The sequence below is a fragment of the Spermophilus citellus genome, assembly GCF_964194105.1.
Source record: "Spermophilus citellus genome assembly, chromosome: 7".
NCBI lineage: Eukaryota > Metazoa > Chordata > Mammalia > Rodentia > Sciuridae > Spermophilus > Spermophilus citellus.
In genome coordinates this window covers 130028831-130050378 of record NC_138188.1, presented here as the reverse complement: position 1 = coordinate 130050378, position 21548 = coordinate 130028831, and positions in this window count along the sequence as shown.

The following is a 21548-nucleotide window of genomic DNA, read 5'->3' as shown; positions in this document are numbered from 1 at the left end:
AATAATAATAATAATAATAATAATAAAATCTCTATATTAAGGCAAGCAAAAGAATGATGCTTGTTACATTTTTGTCACTGTGGTAAAAATGCTCCAAGAAAAACTTAGAGGAGAACTAGTATATTTTTGCTCATGGTTTCAGAGTTTCAGTCCATGGTCAACCAATTTCACTGCTCTTGTCTCTAGGTGAAGCAGAGCAGAATGGTGGAAAGGCTTGATGGAGGAAAGCTGGTCAGTTCACAGCAGTTTGGGAGTAGAGAAAGCCTTGGAATGTAATACAAAACAAGTAATCCCAAGGCCGACCACCAGTAATCCAGCTGCTTCAACTATGTCCCCACCCACTAATGCATTCCTATTTTTAACCCATCAAATTGATTAATCTACTGGTTAGATTACAACTCTCATAATGTGATGATTTTACTTTCTGTATTAATACAGGAAGTTTTAGAGGATACTTTATATCCAAACCATAACAAGAAAAGAGGAATGCAAATAAAATAAAATAAATAGGAAATGAATAATAAAATAGCACACTAAACTGTTAACATATTAATAATTGGAATAGGTGTATATGATATAAATAGGCTATTCAGTTTGGCAGAGCTAATAAAAAAATTTACAAACTAAATATCTGAATATTAATGCTATACAGTAGTCATAATCATGTATTGAACTATCCAACAAGTAATAAAAGAAAATTATTAGAGACAAAGAGAAACATTATATAATATAAAAAAGACTGACCTCATCTGAAAGGTATAAGAATCCTAAATAAATCTGTACCAAATAATAAAGGCTTACATAAAGCAAAGCTAATAGAACTGAAAGTAAAAACAGAAACTTACAATTGCAATAAGGGATTTGAACACTCCTCTCTTCATTTTAGCAAGTGATAAAACTTCTAAAGTTAAATTAGCAAAGATAAAGAAGATCTGCAGTGCAATCCTCTAACAGGACTTAATTGAAACATATAAAACCCTTCACCCAAAAATACACTACTTCTTTTTGTCTTGTTTTGTTTCCTTTTCTCATACATATATGAGACCTTCAATAATTGAAGTTCATTTCTCAAGAAATTAGAGAAATCAAGAAAATAAACCATACAGAAGGAAGAAAACAGTAAAACTAGAAACAGAAACCACTGAATATGAAAATAGAAAAAGAGTTAAACATTGAAATAAAAAGATACATTTCAGAAAGTGTCAAAAAATTAATTAGCCTCAAATGATATAAAAGAAAAAGAGCAAGAGCACTAAATTAATGATATAAAATGAAACAGAAGACATCACTACAGATCATTTAACCATTTTAAGGATATGTATAGAGTTATTTTAACAACTATATGCTCATATATTTTCACAGCATAGAAAAAATACAATAATTACTTGAAAATAATAAACTAATAATACTGAAGCAGTAATTAAAAGATGATTTGAATAATGTTATAATCATTAAAGGTAAGAAGTAACTAAAAATTACTGGGAAAAAATATTGGGATCTCAATGTTAGCAATGGAGAATTCTAACAAATATCAAAACAAGAATTAACAGCAATTGCAACTATTTCAACATGAAAATAGAAGAGGGAACACTTGCTAATTCTCAACTCACTTTATCAGGCCTTTAGTACTCTGATACAATAAAGACAAGAGAAAAAGAGAAAACTTAAGCCACTGTCTCTCATGGGCTGAGAAATTAAGTCTCTCCATAAAATATCAGTAACAAGTTTGGAAATATATATATATATATATATATATATATATATATATATATATATATATATATATAAAGAATTATGTCAAAACACCAAGTGGGATTTATTCCTCATATTCAAAGCTGATTTAAAATTCAAAAAAATTTCAGTGTAAGGCTTCAAAACAACAAGCTAACGAAGAAAAAAACATATGATCATCAATGGAGTTCCAAACAGCACTTGACAAAGTCTGACATCTTTTAATAATAAAGACTTCAAACAAGATAGGATTAGAAGAGAACTTTACTTTGAAAATAAACATCTAATAAAATAAGCAAACAAAAAGACAAGAAAAATTTCTACTTCTACCATCCACCTAAGACAGGAAACTAGGACACAATTCTTATTCACAAAGTAATGAAATTTCTAGCCCTGCAGTAAGGAAAATGTTAGTAATAAAAATAAAATGTGAATGAATTAGGAAACTATTTGCAGACAACATAATTTTCTTAATAGAGAAAGCAAAGAATATTTTTAAAATACATGTTAAGAATAAGTGAGCTCCATATCACAGTATACAAAACCTAACCAAACTAAAACAAAACAAAACATTTGCATTTCTACCTGGAAACAGTGACTCTATGACTCTATGCATATATCTGTCACTGTGACCTAAATAACCAGCAAGAAAAAGAGGAAGAAAAGTTTATTTTTAGCTTAGAATTTCTAATGTTCAGTCCACAATCAGCCAAACTCCATTGATCTGGGCCCACAGTGAGGTGGAACATCATGGTGGAAGTGGAAAGTGCTCAGCTCATGGAAGTTGGGAAGCAAAGACAGAAATAGGAGAAGATACAATCCCCAAGAGCTTGCATGAACCTACTGACATACTTCTTCTACCTACAACACACCTGCTTACTTGTAGTCCATTCAAATTATTAAACTATCAAATAGATTAATCCAATGATGTGGTTACAGGTCTCTTCATTGCCTAAAAGCCCTCTGTTTTATCTTGATGCATTAGTGACCATTTTTTGTTCAAAACATAAGCTTTCTTAGGAACATTGAAAGTCCAAAACATAATATATAGCACTATTTATATAGTACTATTTATAGTCTTTCCAAACATAATTACTTACTTAGACATAAATATAACATATAGAGGATCAGTATGCAGACAATTTCAAAATTCTGATGAAAGATGTCAAAAAAGACCTTAATAAGTGAAAATTACACTCTGCATGTTTGGGAGAATTCAGACAAATAATGAACTCAGTTGTTAATAAATTGATCTACAATTTTATATAATTGCTTTTGGAATTATAGCAAAATATATAGTTGTTTGCAAATTTATTCTAAATATATGTGGAAATTATAGGGAAAAAAATAGCTGAAAAATAATCCTGGCACAGAAAAGTAACAAGAAGAAATAGTCCCGGACATGGCTATGGAATTAAAGACATTTTGCTATTACTGGAGAGATATCCATGTAGGACAATGGAACAGAATGGAGGACCCATAAATAAACCTGCAATATTATAGTGAACTTGATTGTTTTTAGAGGTGGAAACACTGTTTAATGGAATCCTAACTTTTTCACCAAATCTTGCTAAAACAGTTCAAACATCTATAGGCCCCAAACTGAATATCAACCTAAAATCTATGTAAAGAAAATTAGGTGAGAATGAATAATAGGTTGATATGCAAAACAAAAAAGATAAAAGTTAAAAAAAAATCTAGAAGAAAATTTCCAGATTCTAGGGCTGGACAAATATTTCTTAGTATTGATACCCAGCAAAATAAAAATAGAGTTAAAGAAAAAAAGAGAGAAATAAAAGTATAGAAAGTAAAGATCAACTCTGCTTAAGCAAAATCAAGTACTTGATCTGAAAAGCCCAAGTGAAGATTAAAAATGGAGATGACATTTACAAATCACATATCCATAAAAGGATACATATTTATAAATTATAAAGGTCTCTCTGAATCCAATAATACAGAAATAATTAGATAGCCAAAAGGCATGAATAGACATTTCATAAAAGCAGACATAGATGTTCAATAAAATAAATCATCAAGAAGTGCAAAACAATAGGATTTCACTGCTCATGTATCAGAATGGCTAAACGAAGAAAAATAATGAAAATATCAAATGATGGTTAGAATGAGTTGAAACTGAGTTAGATTGTTAACTGAGATTGCTAATCTGAGTTAGATTTATATTTGAAATATTAAATATCACAGTTATTCTGGGAACAGTTTTGGTAGGTTCATCATAACATTTAGCCTTCAATTGCTATGTGACCCAGCAATTGCAATATGGGGGGAAAATGAAAATTTATACAAAATCCTGTATATGAATGTTCGTTCTAGTGTTAAATAAAATAAAATTTAGTCTACATAAGTGGAGACTTTACTCAGAAAGACTTTTGCAATAGAAAGAATACTATAAACTCAGTAACTGCAAGCATCTCAAAGTCAAACAGAAAAAAAATGTTTTTATTGTATCATATAGCAGAGATCAGCAGAAACTTTTAAGCTATTCCCATGCAAGGGAAATATACACAAGGCTCTTACAGGAAATATGTTGTATTTATTAGTGTATATTGATATCATTGTATATTGATATTAGTGTATATTGATAAGGAGGTAGATTTTTTTTTAGTGCTTGCTCAGTCTCAGGGACAAGCAGAGTTCCATGACATCTATGGGGGATAGAGCCCTGATGAAAGTTTGGTCAAGACAAAGTAAAGAGTAAGAAATGGGCTACTACAAACACTTGGTCAGTCCCCACCCCCCAATTTAGACACACAAAGCCTAATTACTGATGGAACATATGCCTCAACACCTTGGTTGCACTTCATCCAAGTAGTTTTCAGAGATTGAGCCAATAGGCATGGTTTTGTCGGCCCTTAAGGACCAATTGCACGGTATGTTTACTTTGCTGCCTGAATAAAACATCTAAGAGAACACGATTTTAATGAAAGCTACACCTAAGGACTTAATAAATGGAAAAAAATTATTAAAAGTAGAATAGAGGAATAAAGCAATCTGTGCTTTAAAGGGAGGTAGTTGAGAGTTTCCTTAAATTTTGTACTAGAATCTCAGAGAAGAAAGTACACTGAGGGTGACAACAGCATTCTGAAGTACTTTTCAACTTCTACTTTGCATATTTTGTGTAATGACATAGCCATCAAAAACATTTTAGAAAATATATCTACAACAATTACTTCTACTCCTTCACCAGTGTTTTCCAACAAAGCCAGAATCACTTGCAAGGCCAAACAATGTGAAAGGCCACTCACTAGAGTCTTTGTAGATATGTAGAGCTGCTATTAGTGAATTTAATATGATTATACACAATTTCATTTATTGTACACTGAAGAGAGCGTAAAATAAAAGAGTTATGATGTACTTTTGAATGATCTATCCATTATTGCCTTCAGGTACAAAGGTTGCCCATACATGATCTGATACAGCACCAGAATTTTTAGGTTGACTCCTCGTCTTTTAGGCTATTTGTGTTTGTGTGAAGATGTAGGGGAGAGGGGCTGGTAGAGTACATGAATTGAAAATAGAAGCACTCTACCTTTGATATTTTTATTTTGAGACATGATTCACAAAGTTGCCTGGGCAGGCTTCACACTTGCAGCCCTCAATCCTCAGCCTTCCAAGTTGCTTTGTTCTGATATTTCTGGAGGATAAGGGAGGTAAGGGAAATCACTGCCTCTCTCTAGGACTGTGATTCTATACCCAACTTGCAGTTGTAACAATTTTTATACACTGATGAACTTTTATACCTAATAGCCTTCACTGAAGTCAGAACATGAAAGATTCCTCAAATGTGAGAATAATATGTTAATTTGAGAGAAACTGAAAGTGGACAAAAGAAAAATAAAACAAAACCAATGATCAAAATCAGTATTATGAAATGATGCTATGAGTTGGTCAAGGGAATTGCATAGACTTTAGCATCTTTGTTATTATAGATAAATGGTTAGACAAGGCATGGCATTGGTGAGGGGAAAGAAGAAATAATTCAATAGAGAAGCAAAGACAAAGCAAAGAAAGTTAATGGAAATGGTGAAGATAGTAAATAGAAAAAGGGTTCCTAGGGGGTCTTGTATTGACGTCTTGGGTATAAGTGAACCAATTTGTGATATTATTTCCTGTGCCCCAAGTTCTCCAGAAAGCTATTAATTCTGTTGTGTTGCTGGTTCTGAGGACTTTTCAGAGAGTCTTGTGTCAAGTCTCCAATTTGAGAAGATATTACTTGAGTGTGTAAATTTGGAACCTTTGGAATATAAGGGGTATAAGGTTCCAGTGGGGTTCAACATTTGTTTTGCAATGATTTTGCTCCTAGTGAATTAAGTTTCTATCACTAGAAAAAGTCGAGCTTTAACCTCTTTGTGATAAATATGTGTATATTTAATCAATATATAAATGTTTTAGAATATTTCTTTGCCTAGGATAAAGTCCCAGGCATAATGGAAAATTATTATGAGTCACCCTGTTTATTATTTTCCATGGCGCCATTGGTGTAACCCACCAAAAAGACAGGAGTACTATCAGGACTGAGGATAAAAATAGATGATGGAAGTTTGAGTTTTTCTCTAAGTTTGGCAAGTTTCAATACTAATAATCTGTTAACTCTCTATATTACTTCAGATGATTGGGGATGATTAGGACAAGGAAATTTTTGTCACTAGATTTCTTGAATGGTTTTACAGAGATTTTTCTCATGTGGATAATACTTGCTATGATCAAAGTTTAGCAACAATAGTGGCAGTGGTCCTTCTATGAGTGACAGTTTCAAGACAGTGACAAAACATGCATATGAGTATAAGAACATATTTTTAACAATGAGATTTGAGGACTTGAATAAAATCTAATTGAAAATGAAGAAAGAATTTAAATATCTTTATATTAATGAAACTGAATAGAAAACTCATGTGAAACTGCATTGGAAATTGTTGTCTTGGAATACACTAGATTTAAATTGAAGAAATTAAATTATGATCAAGTTCATATTGAAAGAAGTAAGTGAAATTGTAATCAATAAATTACATTACATTGTTGTCTTAATATCAGATATAAAAGGATTGAGTTTCCAATAAATAGAAGCCTATTGCAGCATTGTCTAAACACTAGCAACTTTACAAATTTATAAATATTCATATTAAGAATATTTTAACCATAAACATGTTTGATATAGGGAAGGCTAATCTTTTTTTTTATATTCCCTATGCAATTTAAGTTACAGTAAATAAACCTAATTATTTTTTGTCATATTTCCTTGTATAAGGTGGAAGATAAAATCATTTTGATAGTCCTGGGTCCCTCTGGAAAATACCAGTTAGTTTTATGTGTAAAAGATGTCATTCATACTAGATTTGGGGAGGGCAAAATGTCAAACTTGTCTGTAAGTTTGATAATTTGGCTAAAAAGGATCATGAGTAAGAAAGAAGCAATACTTATATACCTATTTAATTACAGTGACAATAAACAAACTGTCTTAAAAGTGGATATGTAAGGTAAATGTGATTGCTAAATTATCATGTTTTGTAAAATGGGAATATTTGGTTGTCTCAAGTAATATGAAAGTGAAAAATTCAATCTAAAATGGAAAGAAAGTCTAATCAAATACAGAATCTGCCTTCTAGTCACATTACTCAGAAGACAAAGAAAAGAAATTACAAACTTTTTTTTAAGGTAAGGCCAATAACCAATATATTTTCACATTTTAACTGAAAGAAAACCATGTTCTCATTTTTTCAAAGTAGTTTTATTTAAAATGTTATGCCCATTACTAGCTTTTTCATAACAAATTCAATTATTTTTCTGCAAAACCATTATAACTTTTTATATCGACTCAGGTTTTAGCCTATATTTTCTCAAAAACAAAGCCAAATAATAACTAGTCACTTTATTTTAGAAAGACATTAGTATTTTCCCTAAAATAGTAACAAACACATCAAAGAAGAACTTGGACACTCTCCTTAAAATGACATACATATTTTATACAACATGATTATATTGAAATTAAGTTTGTCAAAATAATAATTAAATTTGACCATCATCAAGTGTATATACGTTTTTCCTCAGCAGCACATGGAACCTTCTCAAACATAGATCATATATTATGCCATAGGGCAACCCTCAGTAAATATAAAGGGGTTGAGATAATACCATGCACTTTATCAAATCATAATGGAATGAAACTGGAAATCAATGATAAAAGAAGGAAGGAAAAATCCTACATCACATGGACAATGAACAATACGTTACTGAATGATCAATGGGTTACAGAAGACATAAAGGAGGAAATCAAAAAATTCTTAGAGATAAATGAAAATACAGACACAACATATCGGAATCTATGGGACACAATGAAAGCAGTTTTAAGAGGAAAATTCATCGCCTGGAGGTCATTCCTCAAAAAAATGAAAAACCAACAAATAAATGAGCTCACACTTCATCTCAAAGCCCTAGAAAAGGAAGAGCAAAACAATAGCAAATGTAGCAGAAGGCAAGAATTAATTAAAATCAGAGCAGAAATCAATGAAATTGAAACAAAAGAAACTATTGAAAAAATTAACAAAACAAAAAGTTGGTTCTTTGAAAAAATAAATAAGATCAACAGACCAGAGAGAGAACTCAAATTACTAACATACGGGATGAAAAAGGCAATATTACAACAGACGCTTCAGAAATACAGAAAACTATTAGAAATTATTTTGAAAACCTATATTCCAATAAAATAGAAGATAGTGAAGACATCGATAAATTCCTTAAGTCATATGATTTGCCCAGACTGAGTCAGGAGGAAACTCACAACTTAAACAGACCAATATCAATAGATGAAATAGAAGAAGCAATCAAAAGACTTCCAACCAAGAAAAGCCCAGGACCAGATGGGTATACAGTGGAGTTCTACAAAACCTTTAAAGAAGAATTAATACCAATACTTTTCAAGTTATTTCAGGAAATAGAAAAAGAGGGAGCTCTGCCAAATTCATTCTATGAGGCCAACATCACCCTGATTCCAAAACCAGACAAAGACACCTCAAAGAAAGAAAACTACAGACCAATATCTCTAATGAACCTAGATGCAAAAATCCTCAATAAAATTCTGGCGAATCGGATACAAAGGCACATCAAAAAAAATGTGCACCATGATCAAGTAGGATTCATCCCTGGGATGCAAGGATGGTTCAATATACAGAAATCAATAAATGTTATTCACCACATCAATAGACTTAAAGATAAGAACCATATGATCATCTCGATAGACACAGAAAAAGCATTTGACAAAGTACAGCATCCCTTTATGTTCAAAACATTAGAAAAACTAGGGATAACAGGAACTTACCTCTACATTGTAAAAGCTATCTATGCTAAGCCTCAGGCTAGCATCATTCTGAATGGAGAAAAAATGAAGGCATTCCCTCTAAAATCTGGAACAAGACAGAGATGCCCCCTATCACCACTTTTATTCAATATAGTTCTCGAAACACTGGCCAGAGCAATTAGACAGATGAAAGAAATTAAAGGCATAAAAATAGGAAAAGAAGAACTTAAATTATCACTATTTGTGGATGAGATGATTCTATACCTAGAAGACCCAAAGGGTCTACAAAAAAACTACTAGAACTAATAAATGAATTCAGCAAAGTGGCAGGATATAAAATCAACACACATAAATCAAAGGCATTTCTGTATATCAGCGACAAAACTTCTGAAACGGAAATGAGGAAAAACACTCCATTCACAATATCCTCAAAAAAAAAAATAAAATACTTGGGAATCAACCTAACAAAATAGGTGAAAGACCTATACAATGAAAACTACAGAACCCTAAAGAAAGAAGTAGAAGAGGATCTTAGAAGATGAAAAAATATACCTTGTTCATGGATAGGCAGAACTAACATCATCAAAATGGCGATATTACCAAAAGTTCTCTATAGGTTTAATGCAATGCCAATCAAAATCCCAATGGCATTTCTTGTAGAAATAGATAAAGCAATCGTGAAATTCATATGGAAAAATAAAAGACGCAGAATAGCAAAAACAATTCTAAGCAGGAAGTGTGAATCAGGTGGTATAGCGATACCAGATTTCAAACTATATTACAGAGCAATAGTAATAAAAACAGCATGGTACTGGTACCAGAACAGGCGGGTGGACCAATGGTACAGAAAAGAGGACACAGAGACTAATCCACAAAGCTACAACTATCTTATATTTGATAAAGGAGCTAAAAACATGCAATGGAGAAATGATAGCATCTTCAACAAATGGTGTTGGGAAAACTGGAAATCCATATGCAACAAAATGAAACTGAATCCCCTCCTCTCGCCATGCACAAAAGTCAACTCAAAGTGGATCAAGGAGCTAGATATCAAATCAGAGACTCTCCATCTGATAGAAGAAAAAGTTGGCTCCGATCTACAGATTGTGAGGACGGGCTCAAAATTCCTTAATAGGACACCCATAGCACAAGAGTTAATAACAAGAATCAACAAATGGGACTTTCTTAAACTGAAAAGTTTTTTCTCAGCAAGAGAAACAATAAGAGAGGTAAATAGGGAGCCTACATCATGGGAACAAATTTTTACTCCTCACACTTCAGATAGAGCCCTAATATCCAGAGTATACAAAGAACTCAAAAAATTAGACAATAAGAAAACTAATAATCCAATCAACAAATGGGCCAAGGACATGAACAAACACTTCACAGAGGAGGACATACAATCAATCAACAAGTACATGAAAAAATGCTCACCATCTCTAGCAGTCAAGGAAATGCAAATCAAAACCACCCTAAGATACCACCTCACCCCAGTAAGATTGGCAGCCATGATGAAGTCAAACAACAATGAGTGCTGGCGAGGATGTGGGGAAAAGTGTACTCTTGTACACTGCTGGTGGGACTGCAAACGGGTGAGGCCAATTTGGAAAGCAGTATGGAGATTCCTGGGAAGTGGGAATGGAACCACCATTTGACCCAGCTATTGCCCTTCTCGGACTATTTCCTGAAGACCTTAAAAGAGCACACTACAGGGATACTGCCACATCGATGTTCATAGCAGCACAATTCACAAATGCTAGACTGTGGATTCAACCCAGATGCCCTTCAATAGATGAATGGATAAAAAAAAATGTGGCATTTATACACCACGGAGTATTACGCAGCACTAAAAAATGACAAAATCACGGAATTTGCAGGGAAATGGATGGCACTAGAGCAGATTATGCTTAGTGAAGCTAGCCAATCCCTAAAAAACAAATACCAAATGTCTTCTTTGATATAATGAGAGCAACTAAGAACAGAACAGGGAGGAAGAATAGGAAGAAAAGATTAACATTAAACAGTGACATGAGGTGGGAGGGAAAGGGAGAAAAAAAGGGAAATCACATGGAAATGGAGGGAGACCCTCATTGTTATACAAAATTGCATATAAGAGGTTATGAGGGGAATGGGATAACAAACATGGAGGGAAATGAATTACAGTAGATGGGGTAGAGAGAGAAGATGGGAAGGGAGGGGAGGGGGGATAGTAGAGGATAGGAAAGGTAGCAGAATACAACAGTCACTACTATGGCAGTATGTAAAAATGTGATGTGTAACCGATGTGATTCTGCAATCTGTATTTGGGGTAAAAATGGGAGTTCATAACCCACTTGATTCTAATGTATGAAATATGATTTGTCAAGAGCTTTGTAATGTTGTGAACAACCAATAAAAATAAATAAATAAATTTGATCAAATTCACATTTACATTTTTATCTTCCTTTTTAAATTTTAATTTGTTAAATATGATAGCAGAATGCATTATAATTCATATCACACATATAGAGCACAATTTTCATATCTCTGGTTGTACACAAAGTAGAGTCAGTCACACCATTCATGTCTTCATACATTTATGTAGACTACATTTATTTTTTAAAAATCCTTAATTCCTTTTAGTGATAATTCTACTTTATTAATTGAGTACCTGTATACATTTGTGAAGAAAATATTCAACTAGATGAAAATATGTGTTTGTTTTATACCTAAGATTGATAAGTTGGAGCCTATGGCTTTTCTTATTAAACCAATGATATTAAACTAGACTTGTTTGACAAAGATTGTGTGAATGTGAACTTGAATATTTAAAAGACTTGAGAAAACTTTTGTAATTTTTTTAAATAACTTACACTGTCAGTTTGAGAAATTTAGAATCCTTTTTTTGTAATTTCTGAATGCTTTGGCAATACTACCTTTATATAAGTGCTTATCTATAAACAGTTGGAATAGAATTTTATTAATGTATTTTATAAATTAACTTGGCAATACCACTGGAGGTAATAGAATAGTGTACATATATAAATATATGATGAGTAAATACACATTTTACATACATTAACACACATATACAAACATATACACACATAAATTAGACAAAAATAGTTTATACATTTAATATTAAACATTAGATGAGCCAGGCAAAAGCAGAAAAATAAAAGCCATTGTTTTATGTAATATAATTTGTATTGTCTTTGCCCTATTACTCTTTTTCTCATCAGAATTTTTTTAAAAAATGGAATTGGTTGAAATTACATAATATAAGAATTAAAGAGTCCTCATTAATATTTGTAGAGGGAATTTTTAAGATTTTCTTTACCAGGATATATAACCTGATGGAGGTTTTGAAAAACACCACACAATCATCTGGATATTTCCAAAGCTATTGGAGTGGATAAAATGTACATTATGTTTCATATATCCTTTTTTTTTTCTGCTTCAGGTAATTGTATAGGAGTCTCAGAGACACTGAAGGTATTTCTTTGGTGGCAAGAGTCATAGAGTTCTAGTGATAGGTATTTGAGGAGCTGGTGCGGGATGGGAAGTCTGTCGGGTAAAGTTGGAAAGGGGGAATATATGATATAATATATATGATATATATAATATATGATATAATATATTGAAGGGAGATAAAGGATGATCAAATTTGGTTTTAAAAAACATGGTAATGGAAAGTAACGGGAAAGGATGGGCCTTAGATGAGCCAGTTTGGAAAGAATTCAATTTTTTGAAAAAAGTCATGAAAGTCCCAAATTATCCTTTATGAAATTTTGCTGTTTTAAAACTCATTGGACTTTTAAAAGTCCATAATTGCAGAGCATGTACTATGTAAGGGAGGAGGAAGGTGGGAGCTAACTAGATTGGATGTTGTCCTTGAAGGAGGAGAAGGGTTGAGTAAAAAATGGAAACAAGGAGGAAAAGACTTTCCAGAAACTCTACGCACAACCCCTGTATGGGAGCCAAATGCTCCCATCTCATGCAATGTTCATGGGGCTACTGAAGGTCCTGCTCAGCACAGTTCACAGGCATGGAGTCAGGAAAAACAATGGAGCCTCATAACAAAGCTAGGAATTTCCAGAATCTTGAGTATGTCACCATAAAGAACCAAGAAGAAGTTCATCAAGGAAGATATTAGAGAGTTTGGGGATATAGGTAGAGCACTTGACTTTTGAGTATGGCCAAAAGAACTGGGTTTCATCCACAGCATCCAAAATAAAACAAACAAAAAAATTAAGGAAATCAGAAAGATTATTGATCAAATAGAAAAGAACTGAGTAGAACATTATTATGCCTGGTATTATAGACATGGAAAGGATGCAGAAGCGTGGCTTCAAAAAGATAGATTATTTGTAGTGTTGGAAATGCTCAGTATCTTTTCTGTGGTGGTAAACACAGAACCTATACTGGTAACCAATTGTATGAAATTGAGTGCACACACACACACACACACACACACACACATACACACACATACAAATAAACCTGGAGACATCTGAAAGGATTTTGGAATTACCAATTCAAACTTCCTGTTGGTGATATGGTGATATGTCTTCTTGGTTCTTTATGGTGACGTACTCAGGATTCTGGAAATTCCTAGCTTTGTTATGAGGCTCCATTGTTTTTTCTAACTCCATGCCTGTGAACTATGATGAGCAGGACCTTTAGTAATACCATGAATATTGCATGAGATGGAAACATTTGGCTCCCATGTAGAGCTTGTGCATAGAGTTTCTGGAAAGACTTTTCCTCCTTATTTCCATTTTCGACTCAATCCTTCTCCTCCTCCAAGGACAACATCCAATCTAGTTAGTTCCCACCATCTTCCTCTCTTACATAGTACATAGTTTTACAAAATGTAATTATTGAGAGAAATTGAAGAAAATACACAAGGGATCTCTCCATTTATTTTTACAGCTATATATATATGAACCAAAATTTACAAAATCAATTTATAAAAATTTACAAAAATCAATTTATAAAAACAAACTTCATCGAGGCAAACTGAGTTCTTACAAACCAATATGAATCATGAAATGATGAATATGGAGTTCTAAATGCCAAGACGTTAAGAGATATCATGAAAAGAGTCAAAGGGCTTACAGGTTAAGTCTCAATTATTTTGGTCAGTAGATTATTGACAGTTTGAAGGGAAAACTCAGTTTAGCATTTCTCAAAAAAAAAAAAGAATTCAATAAATGCATATAGCCCATACAGAGGGAAACAGAAAAAAAGGAGGAGGAGGAGAAGGAGGAGGGGGAGAAAGAAAGAAAAACGAAAGCATAGATTATATAAATGATCTGACATGGAGATTTTAGTTTTGGAAGAAAATGGAGCCAAAATTTTATAAAAAGCCACAATATAACTTGAGGAAGATGGCTGAAACTGCCTTGAAGAAGCATTTTATGAATGACTTAAGGAACCTCATTTTGCTATTTAAAAGTCTCCTTCACATATTCTGTCTGAGACTGGCACTGTTGCTACTCATAAAGAGCCTCTATTTTTTCTTTTCTTTTATCTTGAGGCAGACACATAAAGAAAACTGAGTGAAGAGGAAATTTCTTTAAGCCATTTACAGGAAAATAACAATAGCCATGAACTGTACATTTAATTGTCCCACTTTTCATACCCTAATAGAAGCCCAAACATCTATTAAGAATTGAGAGTCATTATCCATGACAGTATCAAGAGCATAGTGAGTTGGTTGAATGATTTGGCGGATATAAAGAGGATATATCTGATGAGAAGAAACATCAAAGACTGAGAATAAGATATGGGAGAACACAGAAAATTTGGCATAAAAAAGGCAGGGAAGATAGTTTATTAGAATTAATCAACAAAGTTTGGAATTTCAAGTATTGCCTGATTTTGGATGGTAACACCTAAAGGATAGCTATTTTGATGCATGGCTGAAATGAAGCAGAAATAAAATGCATTGATTTAAAGTTATTAATTGAACAGGTCAAAGAACTGTGAACTTAATGATTTTTAAGAATCATTAAATCTGATATTCCATTTCCCAAGTATCATGTCAGGAAATTTCATGAAATATGCTTTATTTATCTCTCATCATGTGTGAGTTTACCACTTATGCATTACAAAAAAAGTTGTTAATTTTTGTGTGGTGAGGGGAGACAGAAATGGTACTGGCTAATTCATTTTCAGTGGCACAGGCACAGCTTTTCTGTGAAGGAATCAAATGTCTTTCTCAGGGGCTATTCTGGTTGACTGCCCCTGCTTTTGATTGCCATGTTCTCAGGCACTTGATAACAAGACAGTTTCTTTACAGATTTGTCCATGCCCATTATCTCCTTTTAAGAGATTCTCTCAAAAGGCATGACCACAACATTTTTCTTTTTTTTTTATTGATTATTTAAAACATTACATAGCTCATGATATATCATCTTTCATACATTTGACTCAAATTGTGTTTTGAACTCCCATTTTCACCCCAAATACAGATTGCAGAATCACATCTGTTACATACTCACATTTTTACATAACGCCATATTAGTGACTGTTGTATTCTGCTACCTTTCCTATCCCCTACTATCCCCCTTCCCCTCCCCTCCCCTCCCATCTTTCCTCTCTACCTCCCCTGCTGTTGTTCAATTCTCTCCCTTTTTTTTTTCAAACTCTCCAGGGTTATTAGCACACTATCTCTCATTCACCTCCCTCTTATCATTTCCCAGGCTTCAGAAATTCAATTCACTTTTTCTGTAAGTTGTTAAAACTCTGAAAATGCAGTTCTCAGTGCTTCCCAACTAGGAATGTGTAGATAACATAACAGAGTCTATCCATTATTTTCTAAATTTGTCTACTGCTCAATGAAAGCATGCAACAGAATATTCATGATACACACATAAGGAATCAAAGATTATGTAAAACTTCTGAGGAGACATGAAGTCCATCACTAACCAGAGTTGCATAGTACCTCTTAAAACACAGCATTCTAAGAATTGCAATTAATTCTTTTATATATGGTTTCAAACCAAAAGTTTAAAGACCATATTTTTTAAAATAGAATAAGTTATTTATGTAATAAATGTGACAATTATAATGGCTTGAATGTGATTGAAGTTTTTGAAAAAAGATCTTAATAATTTCAGAGATCAATTCAGCATGAATGGAAAATAAATCTAAACTAACAAATAGTGTTCCTCCTCCTATCCTCATGAGTACCTACTCTCTTTACAACTATAATTTTCAGAAAGCACACTTCAAGGCATGGAAACCTACATAAGAATTCTTAAGTTTTTCTCTTCTTTCATAGAAGTTTGCTATTTTTGTGCAGAACTAATTCCATTGGAAACCTATTGTAGTATCATCATTTTTCAATGATCACTATCAAACCTTAATAGTGTATTATTTATGTCAAGAAAACTCATTGCTATATTATTAAAAATACAATATTATAAGATTAATATTTTATAAGATTTTAAAAGTTTATGCATTGCTCTGATCAATAGCAATTTTATAGTATTAAAATATACCCTTAAAATAACAATAAACAAGACACTATTAAGTTATATCTGGTGGTAATTGTATTTTAGTTATACTTATATGACACTTTAACTATTCTAGTTAGATTCCTATTAAAAAAAGTATGACTTTCCCAAGTGATGTCATTTGTGGAGTCTTTGACAAATTGATTATTGACCACATATATGTGCTCAGAAATTAAAGAAGCCAACAAGGTATATTAAGTACTTGAGAATAGCAATAGTAGAAGTCATTGCCCTAGGGTGGCAGTGACTTGAAGAAACAAGAATATATCAGTTTCTAGAATATGAACAAGATACAGATAGTGGGAAGGTTTATACATGATACTGTGGTCATTATAGAGAGGTAGCCAACCTATAATAACTCAGTAAGCAGAAAGCTGAAAGAATTTTGTATTCTGAGGTTCCTTACCTTCTCCCCTAGTCTTTGACTAAATAAGATCAATGGAATTCAAAAGGAAGCAATAGGAAAATTCAGTGATACATTACAACAGAGACCCTTTCCTGTAGTGAAAAGATGCTATTATGGATTATTTTGTAAATACATTGTGTTTAAAATAGTACAAAAAAAGCCTTAGCTTTCTCTTCTGCTTAATCAACTCTAGACATGATTCGTGAGTCATAATATTTTAAAATATTTTAAAATTCTGGGTTCCAAAGTTCTTTTTCTTAGAACATTTGCCTTAAAAAAATTGAAATTATATATTCCTTCTCTGCCTCTTTGAAATGTAAATATTTTCAATATCTTGTTATATTTAGCACCCAGAAATATCTTCCTCAAGATATTGGAATTGGAATTATTACTTTGTAAAGTAATCTCTGTCAATATACATCAAAATATCCTGATATAAACAATTAAAAAGGAAAATATGTCATTCTTATTAAAAAAAAAACAAAAGCAAAAACAAAAAGCTCTCATATCTTTAAGCTTTTGTGAATGGTTAGGAGCCTAAATTCAGAAGGTACCTTGCTCCAAGTTGTAAAACTACCTGTAATTAGAAAGTTTACTTTGACTTTGTGTAAAGTCAATTAGCAAATACACACGTATAATAATTTTCACCCCAGATCTCCACCCTTTGATCTCAGATGAATCCACACAGAATTCTGGTCTCTTTAACTTACTGTGATAACCTTCAATAAAATTTCTCTTTGTCTCTTCAAATTTTCACAGCAAAATTTTTGTTTTGATAATCAGTGGTTTATCAAAGCAAAAAACAAAAATACATAGATTAATCCAGAAAATTACCTGAAGCTGTGCTAGAAAAACTTTTGTTTTAAATCCTGATATTTATATTTTTCAAAAGACACTTTTCTTTCATCCTATTATGAGGTCCTTGGGAGCAGAGCCTGAAAATTTATTTTCTTTCATTTTTTTATAATTTTAAAATTTTGTTTCAGAACTGGGAATTAAGCCCAGGGCGCCAGGGCACTCAACTTCTGAATTACATGCCTAGCCCATTTTATTTATTTATTTATTTATTTGGTAACATGCCTAGCTTAATATAAAATCCATTTTGCCTCAGCCTCCCACATAGTTGGGCTTATGGACATGCGCCAGCACACCCAGCAAGCTGGAGACTTTCTAGTGCATTGATTCTATGAAAGGAGCACTGTGGAGAGCCACCCCTGAGCTATTTGAGTTATTTAAACATCTTCACTCAGCCTAGGAGCCAAAGAGATTTGGGGTTGACATTGCAAGCTATTTTGTGGCTCCTTCCACTTAACGGATTGAGCGATGCCTCCGCAGACTGATCTCCTACCTCTGGAGTTGAGAATGATCCATTGGAAATGGGGCAGCCCAACTCCCACCTTAATTGGTTTCGAAGTTTCTTCATATAAATAAAGCAAACATGGGCTCTTGCTCTCTCTTTCCAGCATGGAAGCTCAACCCTTAAGGTCCAAGAGTTGTCCTCACCCCACCCCACACACAAACTCTTTAAAACTGTCATGTGATTTTCACCATATTTCTCAGCCAGCCCACTTCAGGGAGGGGAACCCAGCTTTCATCACCTGGGTGGGCAGAAGATGAAGGAGCACTCTGATTAACACTCTAAAACAATGAGGTCAACAGAATAGGTCAGGGATTAGGGAACAAGGATGAGAAACACTGAGAAGGCTTTTTGCCCTACCCACTACCAGGAGGTCCCAGATTCAGGGTGATCCTAGTCAATTTCAAATTAAAGCTCAATAATCAGAAGAGTTGGAGAAATGGGGGCATTAGCCCAGAAAAAATGAATGTGGGCGGGGGCAAATAATTTGTATTGCAAGTGGCATTTAACATGGGTTTATTTCCAGTCTTCAAAACTGGCATCAAAATGAATTTTAATACTAGTCAAAAATTATTTTTCATAGGATAAAATGTATTTAAGGAGAATAAAGAATCAGAAATATTCTAATTTATGTGATTATTTGTGTAATTTCCTAATCTATATAACACTGATATTTTACTAGCACTCAAAATATCATGTTGTGTTTAGTGTTTTCAGCTAGTAATGAAATATTATAGGAAACATTTAGCTACATCAACTATCATTACTATTATCAAATTCCATTATCAAAATATTTTGAACTACATAGGGTATATTTTATTCAAGAATGTGCGTTTATATGATACAAATTAGTAATTTATAGCAATTTTAATACGAATTGTATAGTCTATTTTTTTCCTTTACGTCAAAATTACAGAAGGAAAGAGATGCAATTCTAAAAAGTATGCCTTTTCCTATAAGCATTCAATTGTTTCTCTGCTATGATGAAGACTCACCAGGTAGTTTACTTTCTAGTTCAGTAATAGATATTTACCTTAGATTCTAAAATGGCATTCCTAAATTGGATGAAAGAAAGTTTCAGAGGCTTTTAATAAAAAAGAGAAAAATAATTTAATAAAAAAGAAGTAAACCTGACAGAGAATTAGGAAAATAATTAAGTATTAGGTATTCATTTTCCTACTTCTGTGCTTGTACAAGTTTAAAATGAAAATTGAATATTAATTTTAAAAATATTAATACAGCAGGATTAATATTTGATACTTATAGTTAATTAAAAGTATCCCATTACTGAATAATCTTTAGTATATGACAAAGTAATACTAGTTATAAAGCCCAAAATACTATGTCAGCAAAGTAATTCTTTTATTTTCCTCCTAGGAGGAAATACGCCATGGTTTTGTTATTAACTTGCTCTATTTCAAAGAACTACAAAAACATAAGTGACTTAAAATATATAAATTAAACTGAAAATATTACAATCCAATATTAAAATTGTATCTTCTATCCTTAAGCTGCTAGTGGTTTGAATTTTGCAATGTATTGAATTGTCCATCTAGAGTTAATGGACTCCCTTTACTTCTACATATTATACTGAAAGTGAACTATTCTATTCTTGGTTAAATAATACATTGGAAAAAGTAAAAAATTCTACCCACCCTCAAATAATGAGATGAAGTAATACAGCATCAATCTTAATACACCAACATTTTTTTTTTCTTTTTTAATCCATCCTATTCAGAGCTGGAGGAATTGTTTTAATCTATAGGCATCTATAGATGCTGTTGCCATTTTTTATTGTATGTTCTCCACTCATTTCTTTTGTAGAACTCAAAATACAGTTTCTAAGATACTTTTTTCCTTTTTTTAAAAAAAATGTTCTCTTGTATAATAACTGTCATGTCTATTTTGTATTTCTGCATTATCTTCTTGTACTGATTTTTCCCATTGAGATATTCCAGACTCATATATTAGCACAAAAATATAACTTTTTTTCTTCTTGCAGCTTATTGTTGTAATTAATTCAAATTCATTTTTCTAGAACATGTTTTTCTGAAATTTAAAATTGAATTCTTTATGTGTGAGAATCTAATGTTCTTTTTTTATAGCTTTTTTATTTCACCAAAACATTACTGTTCTAGAACTCCAGCTTGGTCTCTTTCAGGCTCATTGCTGAGTTTTTAGCTTGTACCTGTTTTTATTTCAGTGACCAGGACATGTTTTTAGGATTTTTTCTGTCAAGTAAATCCAGAAGTTATGTTGAAACCAGTAATATAGTTCAAGAGTTTCATAGGCTTCAGCTCTAAAAGTATATGAGTCTTTGTTTCTGGTCTTTGTTTCTTATTTCAACAAAGATTAAAGTTTCCCTCCCAATGTCTTGGTAGAGCTTTATATTTCCAAAACGTCTTTGGAGCTCTAGACACTAATAAATTTATTGGAAGGATGGAAGTCATCCATATTAAATTCAAGTCTACATCTGTAGTTCTTATGATATATATATAGATAGATAGATAGATAGATAGATATAAGCATATATAGATATAGATATATGTATCACAGATATATATGGGATATATATGTGATATATCTGATATATATTACATATATATCTCTGTGAATATATTTATAGCAAATATTATATATTGTGGGTATTCACACATACACACACACATACACCCACACACACACATACACACATACCTATCTATGTATCTCTCTCAATTCTGAACTAACAAACAAGGTCTGCTTTTATAGGTCTCCCTGGCTACCAATATGCAGCAATAATTTTTACTGGCCTGAACTAAGGTGGCATACTTTATTTCTAATGATATCACATGAAGCAGAATTTGGATGCTTGGCATGGTCAAATTCCAGCATATACTAGAAAATATTGTCTAGCTGTGAGATGAGGAGGAGTGAGAAATGTGTCTCATGAACAGAAAGCTCATTCTGTGCTGCATATTATATTAAATTAATTATATGTATATAATATGTCCATTTACAAAAAGACCTAAAAGAATGTTCCTTGGCTGAACTCTGAAAATTGACTTTGAGTTAACAATATTTTCCCTTCCATCTATGGACCATCTAAAATTAGCCTGACTGGAACTAGCAGGGCAGTTTCTTGATGTATGTTCACCCTGCCTAAATTATATTATTTGAATAAGTAGTATTTATTAGTTGTGTCTCTTTCTAAATCTCTTTGTGTCAATCATTCTTTTATTTTGTGTTTACATAAGTGGA